The 22,942-nt window shown below is 37.2% G+C and overlaps 1 pseudogene; it reads right to left on the bottom strand.

The window, feature by feature from the left end:
* Nucleotides 1–3,207: 3,207 nt before the first annotated feature.
* LOC110266868 (plasma membrane ATPase 4-like) lies at nucleotides 3,208–4,358 on the bottom strand (annotated as a pseudogene).
* Nucleotides 4,359–22,942: the final 18,584 nt, after the last annotated feature.

Here is a 22,942-nt window from a genome sequence, read left to right as displayed (position 1 = left end):
ATCAAAAACATTCCTCAATCAATATATTCAACACTTTCCACTTAAAAATCCTCCATACAGAATCAAACAACACTTCTCACCAATCCTCACTAAAAATCAACAATCGTAATCATTTTATAATCATCAAAATCATACTCCAGCATATACACACTCAATGAATCCTCATTCCAAATTCACATACACATACACAACTCATTCAATAATTCATTCAGTTCATTCCTTTCTTAAGGTTTACTAACCTAAGTTTTCACGTTATATTATACATTAACTACAAGAAGCCAAAATCATATCTTGGTTGATTCCTCTCTAAGCCAACAACACCTCAAAACCCTCTTCTCCACACAAGCTTCTAAAGGTTCCAAGCTCTAATTCAACTAGTCCAGCCACAATTGCTGCAAATCAAGCATTCAACATCCACCAATTTGACTTCAATTCCACATATATACAACCTAATTTTATATAATTTCATACATATACAAATCTTCAATACCCTAATCTCATATAATTGGCAATTTAGAAAGGAATAATGATTCCTTACCTTTACCCACAAACAAATTGATGGAACCCATAATTACCTAACGCTAATTCAACCCTAAACCATCAAAATCATCAAAATCACTCAATACCCAAACATAAAACATGGAAAAGAGAGAAACAGAGAACTGGGCACAAAAACTAAAGACCCGCACCACTTGTTGAGTTAGAATCAAAGAGCTCAACAAGACGAACAAGTGGCCACAAACGGTGCGGCGATCGGAGCTCCGGAATGAAAGATATAATGGATTGAAGGTGAGACAAGGGTTTAGGTTTTTTCTTCCTCTCTTCTTCACAAGTTTAGCGTGAATGGAGAAATGAAGGGGGAGAAAAGGCTGAGTTGGCTTTATATATGATGGGCCTTGGGCTCGATTTAGGCCCAATCTGGCTGGTTCGGCCCATTGGCCTGATTTTGGGCTAAAATCTTTATAATTAGTGTTAAAATTTTTATTTTAAACATTTTTACTCTACTAACTTATCAAATTTATTTTTTTAATTTTTTTGAATAATAATAATTAACTTATTAGTTAATTATTTATTAATTTTCAGAGTTTATAGATTTTGTTTGGGCCAGAGGCCGTGATTGATTTATATTTAAGGTTTAGCAAAGTATGAAAGATCAAACTGGTTTATCATAGACTTAATGAACCTATACTTAGAACAGGTTGATCATTCATACAGTTTGAGTAACTTTTAAGACTTTATAATGGAAATATGAATTTGAACTTTGGATAAGTAATTGTTGATTTTCGAAAAAATTCATAAGACGAGTGATGATCACTATGATTGAAAATAACTTTTTTTTACATATTCTCTTATGACAGTTCTAAAATTTCTGGTGAGACTGTATGGTTAGGTTCTCACCCCCCAACAGACTTCTCTTTTTAGGAAGCAGACAAGGAAGCTTATGACATGATATTTGTACCTTATGGTTATCCTATCATAGATGTCCTTTCCCTCGCCTTATTATTGAGATTTATATTTTTGTAAAGAAAGATAGGAGTCACATTGTAATGATGATTAATATTTATAAGTTACTTGTTTAAAGGATCCTTTTGTGTGTGTGTGTAAAGTTATATGATTGGTATTGTATGTATGCATGCTTGTAAAACAAAAGAAAAAGTATTTCTGATTTTGAGTTAAAGGATCAAATTTTATTATTATATATGCATGGAAGACGTTGTAATATCCGCTTTGTCAGAGTAGCATAGCCGAAAGCGTGACATTCTGATAGTAAGGATGTTACAAAAAACCCTTCCGATGACCTAAGTTGCTAAGAACAGGTTTTTTAAAAGTCTACTAGAAAAACCATTTATCCATTATCCTTTATCTTTTTATCATTTTATCATTATCTTTTCGTTTTTGCTGTGTTTTTTATTTCTCGAACATTTTTTTCTTATCATTTGCTATTATTTATCTGCACGTTCTAAGATTTTTGTTTAGTTTCTCTATTTCATCTTTTATTTCTGCATTTTTCCTTTAAATTCATGCTCAGTAAATAAAAAACTCGAAATAAAAAACACAAAAAAGAGGAGAATTTTGGGAAAAAAAAAAAGAGGTAGCTTTCTTGAAAAGTGCAGTACAAAAAAAAAAGAGAATGTCATACAATTTACAAGGTTGTTGATTTCAATTTTTACTATTCAAATTTTATATTTATTTCAAATTACTCTGGGATATCTATTGGGATTAGAAATTATTCTAATGTCTCTAAAACTCTAGAAAAGTGTCTCTTTTTATTTTGTATCCTTTATCACATAATCTGTTTTTTTTTTTGGGTCAAATTGAAAGTTTCTATCACTAAGATTATCTCATTTTGGTATCTCTTTTTCCTTGCTTTGTAAATTAAAACTTGTCTAAAGAAATCTAAAAGTGAAAAAATCCAAGGATGGTGAACTCAAAAGCGGTAAAAAGCTACAAATTGAGTGCAAACACGAGCATTTTAATTCGAGTGATACACGTAAGAAGAGTGTTATAAGATCTTTATTATTCTTCTTTCAGGATCCCAAATTAGAATCAATGAAAGTGATGATGAAGGAATCTCATACGAGAGAAAGATTTTCAAGATGCAAATCCTTGTTTTTAAAGGAAAGAATGATATTGAAGCTTATTTCAAATGAGAAAAGAAGGTAGAGTTGATTTTTGCATGTTCCAACCTTTTAGAGAAAAAGAAGATTAGATTGGTAGAATTCAAATTTTAGATTATCCACGTATTTGGTGAAATAAGTTAGGTAGATCTAGAAGAAGGTATGAAAATGGACAAATTTGCACTTAGGAGGAGACAAGAAAATCATGAGGAACCAATTTGTGCCATCAACATACCATAAGAAGCTTCTTGAAAAGTTTCGTAAGTTGAAACAAGGATCAAAATATGTAATGGAGTACCACAAGGAGAGACGAGTTTGATGACTAAAGCTAATGTTGAAAAAGGGTCTTGAAGTTCTTATGGAGCGATTTCTTGTTGGATTAAACAAAGAAATTATAAAAAAGGTCAAATTTCACCATTATGCAATAATAGAAGATCTAATCAATTTGGGAATTAAGGTGGGGAAGCAACAACTTATGACAACACTACAAGAGACACGCTGAATAGCGGTTCCACAAGCATCGCCTATTAGGGGGTGGTAATTTGATTTTGCGGCGGTTCTAATGAACCGCTGGCACAACCGTCTCAAATCAGATAATTGATTTTGCAGCGGTCGCAGAACTGCCGCTATTTTGGTCAATGGATTTAAAAAAAATGCGGCGATTTTGAAACCGCTGCAAATTTATGCAGTTTTTTTTTTTAAAATGTGACGGTTTTGAACCGCCACAATTCCATCAAGAGCTTAAAATAAAAGCTGATTAACTACTTAAATGGTTTATACCATTTCTCTTTACTATAACCTATTTTCTTTACATCATATTTATTAAACTTGATATATTAATATAAAAAACACTAAATAAACAATAGATAGATATATAATCACAAATTTAAGCAAATCAAGAGGCATATAGGTCACTAAACTGTAGAGTCAGATTACACTAGTCCAATCCCATTCCATTCCCTTGATTCTTACAAAGCTCCAGTTAGCATATACTACAAGAGTAGTTGCCACCTGCCAATTACAGAAAAATTTTCAGTTACAACAGAAGAAAACCAAGCCAACACATATCTTTACATATTAGGTTGTGGAGAGGAGAATAAAAAGAATTAAGATTACCAGCTGAAAAATCATGAAAGAACCCAGTAGAAGAAGACCAGGTCTTTCAACATAGGACCCGCTGGAAGACCTAGTGACAAAAATTAGTGCCTGGCTAATAATACTGACTTGTAGGTAAAGGGATGCCATCAATTCTGCAGGGCTATGTCTCAGAGACCTTACACCAAACTTGTCCTGCAACAACAGAAAGTTAGTGTTCATAACTATCACAATTTCCACTAGTAGGTGATAACATGTGAACTTTTCATAGAGCTCATCCCTACTGGTTTCTACTTACAACCAAATATACTAAAAGAAACGTGAAATTAAATTGATTATCGAGAAGAATTTAGTGTCTTTCATAACCTAGAAAAATCACACAACAATCCAATACCAGTAGCAAATATCTCCCTCAATTTTCAGCTATTAGGTTGTGGGGATGGTTTCACTCTATCCTTGGATATTGTCATAATGGTACCTAAAAGGATAATGGTGAAGGAAAATATCATTGAAAAATCACACAACAGTCCAAGCAAACTACATGAAGGTTATTCAGCACAATATTATCATACCATCATTTAGTATGGCAATGATCAACACCATAAAGGGTGCAAAACCAAACTTCCAAATCAATGCAATAAACATGAAATCAAACTGCAAAATAAAAAGAAGATCAAATAAAATTATATGAACTATTTAATTAGGTATGTAAAAGAATTTTTTGGTTGTTCACCTATTTTCTACACTTACCACAATATGAATAGTGAAAGACACTGTATATATCTGCCATAAGCAAAAATGAAAAATTTTGCAATGTTAGAACACTAAAATATCAAAAAAATTGATGTGATGATATGAAATCAGAGAATTAGTGAGTAGAGAAGATGAGACTAAACTAGATTACATGAAATGAAGTGTATTATTAATGTTCTTATTAGTATGAGTAATGGCCATGATATATATAGATACATCACAGACTTGTCTTACAAAAAACAAGATAAAAAACAGTAAAGATTAACTAACTAATATAAAGCTGTGATAACTCACAATGACAATGCTGCACATCACATGAGAATAAATAAAAAAACAAGAAGCTATACGATGAAACACGTTCACTTCATACAATATCTTTTCTTTTCTTTTCTTTTCTTTTCTCTTTACTGGGAATCATCCATGCAATATTTTTCTTATATATAGTTGAGTATATAATGCCAATTTGAACCTCAATGTAGAAGCTATTTTCAATGCAGCCCTTGAATTTTAATTTATAATAAAAACTAAAAGCAAATTCTCCTATCAATGCCTCTTAAATGTATTCTTAATTCATTATACAAAAAGAAGCAGAGCAGAGGGATGATATATAAACAGTATATTATATTATTATTCAACACAAACGTCAGAATTTTACCTGAATTGCTTGATCAAAAGTATAAAGATTTTGCTTAACAGTTTGTTTAATAGAGGGAGGATATGGAAGGCAGGAGTCGATTATAATCTGTCTAGCACCACCAGTTTGTTTAACAGCTGGTAAATTAGATAGAAATAAAATTCAAAACTATATGTTCCATCTAATCGCCTTATCCCACAGCATGAATGATAATATTTAATTCCTTCTTCTCCTTTTCAGAAGTGTGTTCCTATTATGTTGATCTACTACCTGAATTTTGTTTCCTCTTCTTCTATTTTTACACCCATAAAAAATAATGAACAGATTTTGCTACACATTTATATGTATATATTACCAAATATAAGCTTTCTAACTAAAAACTTCACTACAAAGCACATAATAAATCAAAATAGTAGTATAAGTTGATCAACAAGTACATTCAAATCCTTAACAAGAACATAATTATTTATTCATGCTTTTTGTGCTAGCACAATCACAATGACAATTGAAGATATAGAGATTTTGTTCTATATAATAAAGCATATAATAGATATAAAACTAGAAAAAGTAAATATTCAAATTGCTTTTATTTATATAATGCCATTTTATAGTTTGAAAACAGAGAATAATGATGTCCTACTATAATTAAGTGTGGTTCGTGCATGAAAGAGATAGGAAGATTCATATTATCCATTATGTAATTTGTTTAAATGACCAAATCTGCTACATTACTTTGATTGAGAAAGAACTATTACATTGTTAAAAATTCAAAAGAAAATCATTTGATTTTATAGTCTTTTAGTTTGAGGGTGAGGGGTGTCCTATGGTGCACGAAACTGGCTTCGCAGAATTCGCACAGATATACCGGCAAGTATACCGGGTCGTCCAAGTAATACCTGAGGTGAGTCAGTGTCGATCCCACAAGGATTGTTGGCTTGAGCTAGCAGTAGACACCTTGCAGATCTTAGTTAGGCGGATAGAAAATATAGTTTATCACGAAAAAAGCATAAAACAAAATATATAAATAAAACGTTACAAGATAGACGAGAATTCAGTGGTGATAGAATGGTTGAGACTTTGGAGATGCTTTGTCTTTTCGGATTAACTTTTATTACTGTCTTCTTCAATAACCTTCTAATTCCTTCAATGGTAGCCGTAAGTGATTAACTCATGTCCTCTCATCAAGTTAACCTTCTCTATTGCAGCAATCCACCACGTTGAGATGACTCATGTCCTCTCATCAAGCCACCTCTAGGTTTCTCACTGTAGCAGAAGATGAAGCTCTAAGCAGTCCACTCCCCATCGTGATCCTACTCAAGGTGCCACAGACGAGGAAAATCTTCCAGATCAGAAAGTGCTACTTCTCTGACTCTAACCTTAACGCCACAAAGACCTCACGCACCCATAGTCAACGGGATTATATGACACATATCCAAAGTTGCTCAAATGCTCTATTGGAATCTGCAATGTAATCTCTAGCTTTAGTTCAATGCTATCTGGGTCAGGAATCGCACGGAACCCATGTAGAACAAGAGTGATTGTCACGGGTCACCCTCAATTCATAAGATGAAGAATGAGGTTGCATAAGAGAATAGAATCAGACATATTGAATGAAAACAGTAATATTATTGATCCGTGAAACTCAGCAGAGCTCCTAACCTTAACCTTAGGAGGTTAGTGACTCATGTTGATAGAAAAATACAATGAAAGGTTCGAATGGGCAAGAGTTCCCTAACAAGGGTGAACTCTTGTATATATATACTAATCTAATGACAAAGGATTACAGAAATAAGATAAACTAAGTTGATAGTGTGAAAATCCACTTCTAGGGACCACTTGGTGAGTGTTTGGGCTGAGCTTGAGTATCTTTCACGTGATAGTGTCTCTTAGGGGCATTGAACGGTGGCTAGGGACCCCCTTTTTGGCGTTGAACTCCAGTTGCTCCTCTGTGGGCGCTGGACGCCAGGAATGGGGCTGGTGGCTGGCGTTGAATGCTAGTTTTGGGGCTTTATTTCTGGAACAAAGTATAAACTATTATATATTTCTGAAAAGTCCTGGATGTTAACTTTGCAAAGCTATTAAGAGCGTGCCGTTTGAAATTTTGTAGCTCCAGAAAAGCTCCTTCGAGTGCACAGAGGTCAGATCCTGACAGCATCTGCAATCCTTTCTCTGCTTCTGAATCAGACTTCTGCTCAAACTCCTCAATTTCAGCCAGAAAATATCTGAAATCATCATAAAACACACAAACTCAAAGATGAATCCAAAAATGTGAATTTTGCACTAAATCGTAGGAAAACTTAAAAAAACATAAGCAAAACATAACAAAAATTATATGAAAACAATCCCAAAAAGCATATAAAATATCCGCTCATCAGAACACCAAACTTAAACTGTTGCTTGTCTCCAAGCAACCAAAAACAAAGTAGGATAAAAAGAAGAGAAGGATATAATAAATCTCAGAGTTTTTAATGAAGCTCAGTTTCAATTAGATGAGCGGGACTAGTAGCTTTTTGCTTCTGAATAGTTTTGGCACCTCACTTTCCATTGAAGCTCAAAATGATTGAAATCTTTAGGAACTTAGAATCCAGATGATATAATTGATTCTCCTAATTAAGTTCTTTTTATTCTTGAACACAGCTTCTTTAGAGTCTTGGCCTTGACCCTAAGCACTTTGTTTTCCAGTATTACCACCGGATACAACAATGCCACAGACACTTAATTGGGTAAACCCTTTCAGATTGTGATTCAGCACTGCTAGAATCCCCAGCCAGTGGTGTCCAGAGTTATTAAGCACACTCTTTGCTTTGGACCACAACTTTAACTGCTCAGTCTCATGTTTTTCACTTGACACATTCACACCAGAGGCATATAGTTAGGGAAGCAGCTCAATTGAACTGTTTAGGCTAAGATATTTCTTTTAGGCCCTCCTATCCATTGATGCTCAAAGCCTTGGATCCTTGCTCTTGCCTTTTGATTTTAAGAGCTATTGGCTTTTTGCTCTTACCTTTTGGCTTAAAGAGCTATTGGCTTTTTCTTTTTCTGCTTGCTTTTTTTGTTTTCGCATAATTTTTTTTTCTTTTGTTGCTTTTTGCTGCTTTTTCTTGCTTCAAGAATCATTTTTTGGATTTTTTAGATTACCAATAATACTTTACTTTTATCCTCATTCTTTCAAGAGCTAACATTCTTTACTCCAATATCAAACATGCACTGTTTATTCATATAATCAGAAAACAAAAGCATTGCCACCATATCAAATTATTGAACTACTCTTAATATGTAACTCGAAATTCATGCATCTTACTTTTCTTTTTCAATAAAATAAATTTTTTTAAGCAAGGTAAGAGATGTATGGAATATTTCATAGCCTTAAGACATAAAATAAAGATGATCATGCACTAAAAACAAACAATAAAACAAAATACATAAAAAACAGAAAAATAACATAAACAACAGAGGAGTAAAGGGAACGAATCCACCTTTGTGATGGTGGCCACTAATCCTTCTGGAGGATCCAATGGAGTGCTTGATTTCCTTTATGTCATGCCCCTGCCTCTGTTGTTCTTCCCTCATAACTCTTTATTCTTCCCTCATGGCTCTTTGATCTTCTCTTATGTCATGGAGGATGGTGGAATGCTCTTGATGTTCCATCCTTAGTTGATCCATGCTAGAGCTCAATTCTCCTAGAGAAGTGTGCAATTGGTCCCAATAGCCTTGGGGAGCAAAATGCATCCCTTGAGGCATCTCAGGGATTTCTTATTGAGGCAGCTCCACATGCTCTTGCTGTGGTCCATGTGCTGGCTCTCTAATTTGCTCCATCATCTTCTTGGTGATGGGCTTGTCCTCCTCAATAGAAATGTCTCCTTCTATGACAATTCCAGCTGAATTACATAGGTGACAGATAAGGTGGGGGAATGCTAACCTTGCTAAGGGCTTGAGGTCAAGCCTTCTCAGCTGGATAGGCTTTCCTTGCGCATCCCTCTTCCACTGAGCTCCTTCCACACAAATGTCTGAAAGGACCTAATCCAACCTCAGGTCAAAATTGACTCTCCTAGTGTAAGGATGTGGCTCTCCTTGTATCCTTGGCAAGTGGAGCGCCAACCTTACGCTCTCCAGGCTGAAATCCAAGAGACGCCCTCGGACCATGGTATGCCAATTTTTGGGACTTGGGTTCACGCTTGTATCATGGTTTTTTGTGACCCATGAATTAGCATAGAACTCTTGCACCATCAAGATCCCAATTTCTGGGATAGGATTGGTTAGGACTTCCCAACCTCTCCTCCAGATTTCCTTCGGATCTCTGGGTACTCATTCTTTTTTAGCCTAAAGGGGACTTCAGGAATCACCCTTTTCTTTGACACTACTTCATAGAAGTGGTCTTGATGAGCTTTGGTGATGAATCTTTCTATTTCCCAAGATTCGGAGGTGGAAGCAACTGCTTTCCCTTTCCTCTTTCTAGAGGATTCTCTAACTTTAGGTGCCATAGGTGTGAATGGAAAGCAAAAAGCAAGGCTTTTTCAACACCAAACTTAAAAGCTTTGGTCGTCCTCGAGCAAAATATGAAGAAAAGAGTAGAAGGAGAAGAGAATAGGGGAGATGGAGGGAGCGAGTGGTTTTAGCCAAGGGGCTTTAGTGTATGAATGGTGTGTGTATGAAGGGTAGGAAGAAGGGGTATTTATAGGATAGGGTAGGATTCAAATGAATAGGTGGGAATTGGGTGAGAAATTTTGAATTTGAAGTGGGTGGGGGTTGGTAGGAGTTATGGTGGTTTCGAAAAGTTATATGGATGTGATTGGGTTAGGGTTTATAGGGAAGAGTGTGTGGAGAAGAGTAAAAGTAAGAGAGAGAAGAAGGTGGGGTTGGTGGAGATTCTGTGGGAACCACTGATCCTGAGGGGCTAGGGAATTCAAGTTCCCTGCCCCCTTATGAGCATTGAACACCTAGCTCTTGTTCCTGGCTGGCGTTCAACGCCAAGTATGTGCCTCTCATTGGGTGTTGAACGCCCTTGAGGTACATCATTCCTGGCGTTCAATGCCAGGTCTGTGCCTTTGTTAGGGCATCGAACGCCTAGGGTCTGCCCCCTGACTAGCGTTCAACGCCAGCTTCAGGTTCCCTGGCTGGTGTTCAATGCCAGTTTCAGGTTCTCTGGCTGGCGTTCAACGCAAGCAATGTGCTCCCTGGCCGGCGTTCAACGCCAACAATGTGTTTCCTGGCTGGTGTTCAATGCCAGCATTGTGCTCCCTGGCTGGTGTTCAACGCCAGAAAGGTCTCTGCTCCAGGGTGTTCTATTTCCAGCTCTGACTGTTTCTGTTTCTGTTCTAACTGCTGCACATGATCACAAACTTAAACAAATATGAAATTAAACTGAAATAACTTAAATAAACTTAAAGAAAAACAAGAAAACATTAATTATTAATGGGTTGCCTCCCAACAAGCGCTTCTTTAACGTCACTAGCTTGACGGTTAGCTCCTTACGAAGATGGATAGGGGCTCAGAATTTTGTCCTTTACAGTGAACTTCTTGCCTGTGCTCTCATGGATAAGTTTCACATGTTCTAGAGACAGGATCCTGTTCACAGTGTGTGGAATGACTGGATTGTCTGTGAAGACAACTCTCATGCCAGGTGAGAGGCCTTTAGTAGAGATTTTCTTATCCCTCCAGCCTTCAGGTACTTTCTTCTTAGTACCTTTGTTCTCAGTGCTTGATAATGGCTGCCCAACACCAAACTTAGAATTGGTGTCTAGGGGCTCTGTATGATTTTGCACTGAGAGAGAGGGTTGGAACACTAAGTGTTGCACAACTATTTTTTTGTTATCAGGGGGAGAGTTAGGGCTAGGCATCTTGAGCAAGATGTGGTCCTCCCCTAACTGTAGAATTAGCTCTCTCTTTGCCACATCAATGATGGCATGGCAGTGGCTAGGAAGGGTCTTCCAAGGATGATTGATTCATCCTCTTCCTCCCCAGTATCCAGGATTATAAAATCAGCAGGGATGTAAAGGTCTTCAACATTTACTAAGACATCCTCTACCAGTCCATAAGCCTTTTTCATGGACTTGTCTGCCATCTCTAATGAGATTCTTGCAGCTTACACATCAAAAATTCCTATCCTCTCCATTACAGAGGGTGGCATAAAGTTTATGCTTGACCCTAGGTCACACAGAGCCTTCTCAAAGGTAATGGTGCCTATGCTGCAAGGAATCAGGAAGCGTCTGGGATCTGGCAGCTTCTAAGGTAGTTTCTGCTGAACCAAGGCATTGAGTTCCTTGGTGAACATTGCAGGTTCTTCCTCCAATGGCTCTGTACCAAATAACTTGGCATTCAGCTTTATGAGGAATCCTAGGTAATGAGCAACTTGCTCTTCCCTAGTTTCCCCTTCCTCATCAGAGGAGGAGTGATCCTCATAATCCATGATTTGCAATAAGGCTTGCAAGGGAACTTCTATAGTATCCTCATGAGCCTTAGTTACCTTCAGATCTTCAATAAGGAAGCCTTAGGTGGGTGTTGAACCCCCTGTAAGACCTAATGCCAGTGGTTGTGCCTTTTTGGGCGTTGAACGCCCAATAAAGACTTCCTTACTGGCATTCAACGCCAGTGATAGTGCCTTTTTGGGCATCGAATGCCCCGTAAGGTCTTCCTTACTGGCGTTCAACGCCAGAGATAGTGCGTTGATGGGCGTTGAACGCCTAGTAAGGACCTTCTTACTGGCGTTCAACGCCAATAATGGTGGGTTGATGGGTATTGAACGCCCAGTAAGAACCTCCTTACTGGCGTTTAATGCCAGATTATCCCCTTCAAATTCAGCTTTAGTTTCTACAGTGATAGCCTTGCACTCTTCTCTTAGATTCACTTCAGTGTTACTAGGAAGAGTGTTAGGAGGGGTCTCAGGGATTCTCTTGCTCAGCTGACCAACTTGTACCTCCAAATTTCTGATGGAGGACCTAGTTTCAATTATGAAACTGTGAGTGGTCTTAGAGAGCTCAGAGACTATAGTTTCTAAGTCAGAAAGGCTCTGCTTAGAAGTCTCCATTTGCTGTTGAGAAGATGGGAATGATGGTCTGTTGTTGAACCTATTTTGGTTTCTTCCACCTTGATTATTGTTGAAGCCTTGCTGAGGCTTCTGTTGATCCTTCCATGAGAGGTTAGGATGATTCCTCCATGAAGGGTTGTAGGTGTTTCCATAGGGTTCTCCCATGTAATTCACCTCTTCCATTGAAGATTGATCTGGATCATAGGCTTCTCCTTCATAGGAGGCTTCTTGAGTGCTGCCAGTTGCAACTTGTGATCTAGTCAAATGCTAAGAGATCATATTGACCTACTGGGTTAAGATCTTGTTCTGAGCCAATATGGCATTCAGAGTGTCAACTTCCAGGACTCTTTTCTTCTGAGCTACCCCATTGTTCACAGGGTTCCTCTCAGAAGTGTACATGAATTGATTGTTTGCAACCATTTCAATGAGTTCCTATGCCTCTTCAGGTGTTTTCTTCAAGTGGAGTGATCCACCAGCAGAATGATCCAAAGACATTTTCTATATCTCAGATAGACCATCATAGAAAATTCCTAGGATAGACCATTCTGAGAGCATGTCAAGAGGACACCTCCTGATCAGTTGCTTGTATCTTTTTCAAGATTCATAGAGGGATTCATCCTCTTTTTGTCTAAAGGTTTGTACTTCTACTCTTAGCTTGCTCATCTTTTGAGATGGAAAGAACTTGGCCAAGAAAGCATTGACCAACTTTTTCCAAGAGGCTAGGCTTTCCTTAGGTTGAGAATCCAATTATATCCTAGTTCTGTCTCTAACAACAAAAGGGAAAAGCATAAGTCTACAGACCTCAGGATCCATTCCATTGGTCCTAACAGTGTCACAGATTTGCAAGAATTCAGATAGGAACTCATGTGGATCTTCCAGTAAAAGTCCATGGAACTTGCAATTCTGTTGCATCAGAGAGACTAACTGAGGCTTTAGCTCAAAGTTATTGGCTCTAATGGCAGGTATAGAGATACTTCTGCCATAGAGGTCAGAAGTTGATGTAATGAAGTCACCAAGAACCTTCCTTGCATCTCCTTCATTATTTGGCTCAGCTGCCATATCTGTGTTTTTAGCTTCTTGTTCGAATAGCTCTGTGAGGTTTTCTCCGGAATGTTGTGCTTTAGCTTGTTGTAAACGCTTTCTTAGGGTCCTCTTAAGTTCAGGATCAAGATCAAAGAGAGGTTCTTTATCCCTATTCCTACTCATAAACAAGAAAAAGAAAATAAGAAAGAAAAATAATGGGAGCTCTCTGTTCAAGAACAGAGGACTCCCTGTGAGATGTGAAGAAGAAAGAAGAATGACGATAGAGAGGAGAGAAGAAGAATTCAAATAAAGGGGGTAAAGATTTTAAAACTTAAGAAGTGAAAAGAGAAACTAGAATTAAAATATTTTTGTTTTTATTTTATTTATTAATTGAATTAAAGAGAATTGAAAACTTAAGTGTGATTTTCAAAAAAGAAGAGAGAGAAGTAGAAGGGAAGTTTTCGAAAATAGAAGAGAGAGGAATTAGTTAAGAAGTTTTGAAAAAAAAAAAGAAGAAAGAGAAAACAAGTAACTAAGTAAGAAAGATTTGAAAATAAGATAAGAATTGAAAAAAATTTATTTTGAAATTTCAAATTTAAATTTTGAAGTTTGAAAATTTGAATTTTGAAAATTGAATTTGAATTAAGATAAGATAAGATTTTGAAAATTGAATCTTAAATTTTGAATTTTGAATTTGAAACAAGATAAGATAAAGATTTGAAAAAGTTTTGAATTTTAAATTTTAAAAGAAAGATAAGATAAGAAAGAATCAAATTAAAAGGAAAGATTTAAAAAGATTTTAAAAAGATAAGATTTGAAATTTGAAATTTGAAATTAAGATAAAATAAGATAATGATTTTGAAATAAAAATTTGAAATCTTTTTTTTTTTTTGAAATATTCAAAAATTTTGATTAAAGATAGAAAATATATTTTTTTTGAATTAATGAAGAAAGAGAAAAACAACCAAAAGACACCAAACTTAAAATTTTTAGATCTAAAACACTAAGTTTTCGAAAATTCAAAAACAAAACACTAAAAGTCACCAAACTTAAAAATTTTAAGATCAAAACATGAAAAGAAACAAGAACAACTTGAATACCAAGATAGAACACCAAGAACAAATTAAAAAATTCAAAGCAAATAAAGAACAACTAAAGGACACCAAACTTAAAAACTTTGAAAATCAAAGACACTAATTTCAAAAATTTTAAAGGAAAATACTCATAGACACCAAACTTAAGAATTTTGAAATCAAAGACTCTAATTTTAGAAAAGAAAAGAAAAGAAACTTAAAGACTCAAGATGACTCAAAAAGACACCAAACTTAACAAATGACACTATTTTTGAAAATTTTGGAAAGAAAGTAAGAAAATTCGAAACTTTAACTAGAACAAGAACGAAAGACTCAATCAAAAAGATAAAGATCAAAAAGAAAAGCAAATATTTTTGAAAATTTTTTATTTTTTTGGAAAAGAAAATAAAAGACTCAAACAAAATAGTAAAAAGTACCTAATCTAAGCAACAAGATAATCTGGTTGTTTGTCGAATCCAAACAATCCCCGACAACGGCACCAAAAACTTGGTGCACGAAACTGGCTCCGTAGAATTTGTTGGTTTGAGCAAGCAGTGGACACCTTGCAGATCTTAGTTAGGCAGATAGAAAATATAGTTTGTCACAGAAAAAGCATAAAACAAAATAATAAATAAAAAGTTACTAGATAGACGAGAAATCCGTGGTGATAGAATGGTTGAGGCTTCGGAGATGCTTTGTCTTTCTGGATTAACTTTTCTTATTGTCTTCTTCAATAACCTTCTGATTCCTTCAATGGCAGCCGTAAGTGATTAACTCATGTCCTCTCATCAAGTTAACCTCCTCTACTACAGCAATCCACCACGTTGAGATGACTCATGTCCTCTTATCAAGCCACCTCTAGGTTTCTCACTATAGCAGAAAATGAAGCTTTAAGCAGTCCACTCCCCTTCGCCATCCTACTCAAGGTGCCACAGACAAGGCAGATCTTCCAGATCAGAAAGTGCTACTTCTCTAACTCTAGCCTTAATGCCACAGAGACCTCACGCACCCAGAGTCAACGGGATTATATGTCACATATCCAAACTTGCTCAGATGCTCTATTGGAAACCGCAATGTAATCTCTAGCTTTAGTTCAACGCTATCTGGGTTAGGAATCGCATGGAACCCATGTAGAACAAGGGTGATTGTCACGGGTCACCATCAATTCATAAGATGAAAAACGAGGTTGCATAAGAAAATAGAATCAGACATATTGAATGAAAACAGTAATATTATTGATCCATGAATCTCAGCAGAGCTCCTAACCTTAACCTTAGGAGGTTAGTGACTAATGCTGATAGAAAAATACAATGAAAGGTTTGAATGGGCAAGATTCCCCTAACAATGGTGAACTCTTGTATATATATACTAATCTAATGACTAAGGATTACAAAAATAAGATAAAATAAGTTGATAGTGCAAAAATCCACTTCTGCGGCCCACTTGGAGAGTGCTTGGGCTGAGCTTGAGTGTCTTCCACGTGCTAGTGTCCCTTAGGGGCATTGAACGCTGGCTAGGGACCCCCTTTTAGGCGTTGAACTCTAGTTGCTCCCCTGTGGGCGCTGGACGCCAGGAATGGGGCTGGTGGCTAGCGTTGAATGCCAGTTTCGGGCCTTCATTTTCAAGGCAAAGTATAGACTATTATATATTTCTGAAAAGCGCTGGATGTTAGCTTTCCAGAGCCGTTGAGAACGCGCCATTGGGATTTCTATAGGTCCAAAAAAGCTCCTTCGAGTGCACGGAGGTCAGATCCTAACAGCATCTGAAGTCTTTTCTCTGCTTCTGAATCAGACTTCTGCTCAAGTTCCTCAATTTCATCCAGAAAATACCTAAAATCACCATAAAACACACAAACTCAAAGTAGAATCCAAAAATGTGAATTTTGGACTAAAACCTATGAAACATTAATAAAACTTAAACAAAACATAACAAAAACTATATGAAAACAATGACAAAAAGCGTATAAAATATCCGCTCATCATCCTACTAGAAAGGAAAATTGATCATGTGTTCAAATTAAGTGTAGACCACAAACGGATTTTAGATTTTAATTAGGCCTTTTCTTCTTTGCTCTCCATTAATTACTATACTTACTAATAGTAAAATAAAATATAAAACAATCCACCAAAACATATATAACAGATAGAGTGAGGGGTTTGGCATTAAAGAAGTCAGTAGTATATTTTAGAGAGTTCATGTTGCATGTGCCACAACATAAAGCAACTATTCTATGAACTAGGAGCAAGCCTAGCAGTGGAAATAGAGAATGAAATACTAATCCAATTTAGTAGTCCAGCCACTTCAAAGATACAAAAACATAGAGAAAATTAAATTACACTCGTAAACCACTTTGATCTTCATAAGTTTATTCTATTCAATTAAATGACTTTTATATACATATCAAACTTTATGTGTTGAAAGTTCCCAACAAAAGAGCATATTGTGAAACATATTCAAAGCACTTGGCATATTGTCGAACACTTGGCATGCAAAGGCATAAACAACACAAAATAGCACTAACAAGCATTCTTTGCAACACCAAATCAAAATTCAACACCAATTACATGAAAAAAATCAGCAGCATTTCACAGGGACTCAGCAAAGTATCAGTCAATCAATCCAAACAAATTGAAATTAAAACTCAAGAAGCTCTTAACAGCATGTTTAATTATGTATAAACTAACACTGATTCTAACCTAAACTCAACTAACTGATGCACGGAAACTTGTCTCTTAACAAATCTCCCTCGGCAAGTATACCGAATTGTCGTCAAGTAAAAACTCACAATAGAGTGAGGTCAAATCCCACAGGGATTGATTGGTCAAGCAACTTTAATTGGAGGAATGTTCTAGTTGAGCTAAGCAGAATTTGGTTTGAGAATTGCAGGAAATTAAATGGTGGAAAAATAAATAGCAGAAAATGTAAATGCTGGAAATAAAGAGCTGAAAATAAATGACAGAAAGTAAATTACAGAATCTTAAATGGGGAAAGGGAGTTCAGCATGAAAGTAAATGGCAGAAACTAAAGAGAATGGGTAAGATCAGAAATGGGGAATTCATTGGGCTTAGGAGATGTTGCATTCTCCGGATCAAGTTCATTTTCATCTCTTCCTCAATCAATGCATACATTGATCTCCTTGGCAATCTTAAGTGATTGAATTCCAATTCCTCAATCTCTCAAATCTTGATCAATAACTAATTCATTGGTCTAATTGCTCATGAGAAGAGATGAAGTGTGGTAACTGATTATACCACATGTATTTCCAAATCAAAGTATTGGGAGAATTATATGTCACCATATCCGCCCAAACCCCAATTTGGTCCAACATGAGAAAGCATTTCTAGCATGATCTCTTCATTCTTCTTCCAAGGTTCAGAAGAGATCCAAGTATGAATAGTTTCTTTTCCAAGACAACTATCCAATTGGATGAAGATTGAAAGCTTTCAAGTAAAATCAAGAGAAAAGAAAGAAGAAGAATAATGAAAGCTATTATTGATCCATCAAATTACAACAGAGCTCCCTAACCCAATGAAAGGGGTTTAGTTGTTCATGGCTCTGGGAATGGAAAGCAAAGATGGAGAGTACATTCTGAAGTAAAACTAGAAGTTGCAGAGAAAGTAAAATTATACGAAAAGTAGTCCTCTCAATCCAAAAGCTCCTCTCTAGTTCAAAACTACTCCTATATATACTACTCTTCTGATCTTACAGTTGGCTCTTCAAGTCTTGGATATGGACCTTTGGATCTTGAGTTGAAGCAGTTTTGAATCTTCAGTGGGCTCAGCTTTACTTGCAGAGAAAGTGTGAAGTAGGCATGGACTTTGGCTAGGACGTTAGTGGTGTTAACGTTAAGTAAAAATGTGGGTTCGAGTCTTAGCCCAAGATGAGTTACGTTAACTTCAACGTTAGTGGCACTAACGTGACCACTAACGTTGCCTCTTGATCCATCGCGAGCGTTATTGGGGTTTACCTTTGCCAATAACGTTGCCCTTAGCCCCTTCTTCCCTACGTTAGAGTCCACGTTAGTATAGCTAACGTGACTCTTTACGTGGGTATGCCTCAACTTCGAGAGCGTTAGTGACACTTACCTTTGTCACTAATGCTCCAAACACCCCTTCTCACGTTAGTGCCCTACGTTAATTATCTTAACGTGGCCACTAACGTGGTGGTGATTGCCTTCTCCAACGTTAGCGACAAAGGTGAGTGTCACTAACATTGGCTCATCAATTCTTTCCTCCATGTTAGCTTCCACATTAATGTAATTAACGTGGCAACTAATGTGGCTCATAGTGGCTTGTTCCAACGTTAGTGACAAAGGTGAGTGTCACTAACGATGGCGATTCCTTGCTCTTCCCACGTTAGAGTTTACGTTAATGTAGTTAACATGACTCTTAACGTAGCCAATTGGGCTTAGTCCAACGTTAGTGACAAAGGTGAGTGTTACTAACGTTGGCATTGTCTTCCCTCTCCACGTTAGAGTTCACGTTAACTGAGTTAACGTGACTCTTAACGTAGCAAATTGCCAATTGGGAGTGTTAGTGGTATTCACTTTTACCACTAACGCTGGAGCTTCCTTTTTCTCCACGTTAACTACCACATTAATATAGTTAACGTGGCAATTAACGTGGGCCATGATGGTTTCGAAGGCGTTATTGGGGATCACTTTTCTCACTAACGTTGCAAGTGTATGCCCATTCCACGTTAGTGGTCACGTTAATTAGATTAACGTGGCTGCTAACGTGGTTCTTTCTTGCTTCCTTTGTCCTGAAATCAAGCAAATACAATGCATCAAAGCTCTAATCCAAGTTATGATATCATGCATCATCTATTTTATCATTCAATTCTTGCATAATTCTCATAAAATGATGTACAAATTCATGATGTTTGCTTGAATCAAGATGTAAGTGATTATCTACCCAAAACTTGCTTAATTCCTAAGAAAATGCATGAAACTACCCTAAAACAATAAAGAAAAGGTCAGTGAAACTGGCCAAAATGTCCTGGCATCACAACACCAAACTTAAAGCTTGCTTGTCCCTAAGCAAGTACTGAAACATGAGAATGATGAATGAATTGTCAAGAGGAATGAATCATTATTGTGGAAGTCATGTCCTTGATTTTATGGGGTTTCATGCATAGCAACTTAGGTTCATTCCTTTACTGGCTTTCAGACATTTATCATGCTCTGGAATACTCACTTGATTGCACCCTTTGAGACTTTTGTTTATTGATCCCTTTGTCTTTCCACGGTTTATTGCATCCTTAGGCTAAGTGTTCTGTGAGGGGGCAACTCTTTAAGATAAGCTTTCAGCCAACACTCCCGAACCAGTTGGTTCAAGGTGCTGGGTGTTGAAACACCCCTAAGGACTTACTCCCTCAAGTCTCTCTCCCCCATACATGCACACCACAGGAACATGGTTTGTTATTTTCTTTCCTTGAGGCCTTGGTGTCCAGCACCTCTTTGGGTTACTAAATATTCTGTAGCAAGGTTGCTCTTGATAGTGGATTTTCAGTTGATAATCTCGGGTTAGTTAACCCAAGTTACCAAGTGATGAAGCACTCCTAAGAACTTATTCATCCAAGCAGATCCTTGGTACAAGAGCACCACAGACATATCCCTCAAGATTCAAGCCCTTGGTGCCTAGCCTTATTTCTTATTACTTTTCTTTCTTTTTCAACTCTTATTGCTCTTTTCCTTTTTCTTATTAGGATCTTGTTATTTAGCTAGTCTCATGGGGTGTATTTCAAGCATATGATTCAAGACAGATAGTTGTCTTCCTACCTTGTTGGTGAACTAACTTAGCTAAGTGATTACTACACCACAAATTTAAGGACCTACTCCACAACTTGAACATCACTCTGGTCTTTCATAACATCTCTTTTTATTTGGCTTAAAAGGACAAACATACAATAAGCAAGATGTAGATGAAAACAAGTAACTTGAACCAGCACACATATGACAAAAGCAAGGAAAATACTAAAGACAGAATTGAAAATCCTAAACTACCATGGAAGCATGTTCTATTTCATACATGATTTTCCTTATTTAAAACTTGAAAAAGATGGGACAATAAGGGAACTCCACCACCTTTTAGTCATGGGGTTGCTCATGCTCTCCCTCTTGTTTGTCCTCTTTGTGTTTTTCTTGAGTGCTTGAACTCCCACTTTCCTTGCTTTTTCCAATCAACTTTTTCCAGAAGCCAGCATCTTCCATCTTCTTTTTCAATGTTTCCTTTTGCTGTTCCACCTTCCTTTCCTCTTGTTCTGTTAGATCTTTTTGGACTTCATCATACCTAGGGATTGCAGAGTGCAGATTATGCATATGACCAGACATATAGTTCAACTTGGCTTGAGTGTTTATGTTGAACTCCTCCCTATGTAGTTGCCGTCCTTCTTTGCCTCCTTGGGTGGGTGCACTGTTTTTCCATAAGGTTGATTGAATTCCTGCAAAGTTATTAGAAGTTGCTTGTTCCCCAAGCACTTGAGGGATGGTTAGCATGCATGTATACTTATGATTTTCTGAACTTCATTTGGTGTGCGAACACCAAACTTAGTTCCTTGCCTAATGCACAGATTGAATACATGCAGAGAACCTCATGTGCTTTTATTAATAAAATGACTATAAGATAGAAACTAAACTATTGTTAAGTGGTTTTCCTGATTGGTTGGGGCTAGCAACTTGCCATTGAAGAGGTGTAATATGATTCTAATTGAAATCTTTGGTGGAACACCAAACTTAGAATTACACATTCACTCTTGGATTGTTTTGGTGTGCAACACCAAACTTAGCTCCTCACAATACGGGGAACTACTTATACCCTTTATTGAGATGATCATGAAAAGGAAACTACCTTAGGTTGGGTTGCCTCCCAACGAAGCGCTCTTTTAGCGTCACTAGCTCGACGATTTCTCCATCAGTTGAGATGATATTTCATTTTGGGGTTTTCCCCCATGTTTCCCATGTAGTGCTTGAGCCTTTGTCCGTTCACAGTGAACGTCCTCCTTGAACTTTCCTCCATGATTTCTATGTGTCCATATGGCGAGACCTTTGTGACAAGAAAAGGTCCTGACCACCTTGACTTGAGTTTCCCAGGGAAAAGTCTTAATTTGGAGTTGTAGAGGAGCACTTACTGTCCTTTCTCAAAGCTCCTAGGTGTCAGGTGGAGGTCGTGCCTTCTCTTTGCCTTTTCTTTATAAATTTTAGCATTTTCATAGGCTTGAGATCTGAATTCCTCCATTTCCTGCAGCTGCAAGACCCTCTTTTCACCAGCAAAAATGCTATCAAAATTTAGTTGCTTGAGAGCCCAAAGGGCTTTGTGTTCCAACTCCAATGGTAAATGACAGGCTTTTCCATACACCAGTTGATATGGGGACATTCCGATTGGTGTTTTGAATGCTGTTCTGTATGCCCAAAGAGCATCATCCAGCTTTTTCGACCAATCCTTTCTTGATGCTCCTACAGTCTTTTCCAGGATCCTTTTTAGCTCTCTGTTAGATATCTCGATTTGCCCACTGGTTTGGGGGTGGTAAGGTGTGGCAACCTTGTGTTTCACTCCGTATCGTAGGAGGAGAGCTTCTAGTGGTCTGTTACAAAAATGGCTCCCTCCGTCACTGATGAGTGCTCGTGGGACTCCGAACCGGCTAAAGATGTTCTTTCTGAGGAAGTTCATGACCACTTTGTTGTCATTCGTTGGGGTTACAATAGCCTCTACCCACTTGGAAACGTAATTCACTGCTACCAAGATGTACTTGTTTGAATATGAGGTTGGGAATGGTCCCATGAAATCGATTCTCCACACATCAAATAGTTCCAGTTCTAAGATGAAATTCTGTGGCATCTCATTTCTTTTGGGTAGGTTTCCAGCTCTTTGACATTCATTGCAGTTCTTTACTAGTTCTTTGGCATCCTTGAATAGGGTGGGCCAAAAGAATCCGCTTTGTAACACCTTGGCCGCAGTTCTATCCCCTCCAAAATGGCCTCCATAGCACGAGCCGTGGCAGTTCCACAAGACCTCTCGTCCCTCTTTTTCCGAAACACATCTTCTCAGGATTCCATCTGAACACTTCTTGAAGAGATATGGTTCATCTCAAACAAAATACTTTGCGTCGTTGATGAGCTTTCTTTTTTTATGTTTGTTGATTTCTGGAGGTAGAGCCCCAGTTGCCTTAAAATTAGCAATATCTGCAAACCAGGGTGCTCTGTGAATCGTCATCAACTGTTCATCTGGGAAGAACTCATTTACATTTGTATCATGTGTTCCTCCTTTATCATGAGGGATTCTGGATAGGTGATCTGCTACCTTGTTCTCCACTCCTTTCTTGTCTCTGATTTCAATATTGAATTCCTGCAACAATAAGATCCATCTTATTAGTCTTGGTTTTGATTCTTGCTTGGCAAATAAATATTTAAGTGTTGTGTGATCTGTGAAGACAATCACTTTGGCACCAATGAGGTATGATCTAAACTTGTCAAATGCAAAAACTATTGCCAGCAACTCCTTTTCAGTAGTGGTATAGTTTCTTTGAGTATCATTGAGGACTTTGCTGGCATAGTATATCACATGGACCAAGTTATCTTTCTTCTGTCCTAATACTGCCCTAATTGCGAAATCAGATGCATCGCACATCAGTTCAAATGGTAAATTCCAATTAGGTGGGGAAATGATAGGGGTAGAGGATAGCCTCTTTTTCAAGTTTTCGAATGCTAGCATGCACTTTTCATCAA

This window comes from Arachis ipaensis, chromosome B9, assembly GCF_059453495.1.
Source record: "Arachis ipaensis isolate K30076 ecotype BB chromosome B9, ASM5945349v1, whole genome shotgun sequence".
In the NCBI taxonomy this organism is placed as follows: domain Eukaryota; kingdom Viridiplantae; phylum Streptophyta; class Magnoliopsida; order Fabales; family Fabaceae; genus Arachis; species Arachis ipaensis.
This window is presented reverse-complemented; position numbering and strand designations above follow the sequence as displayed.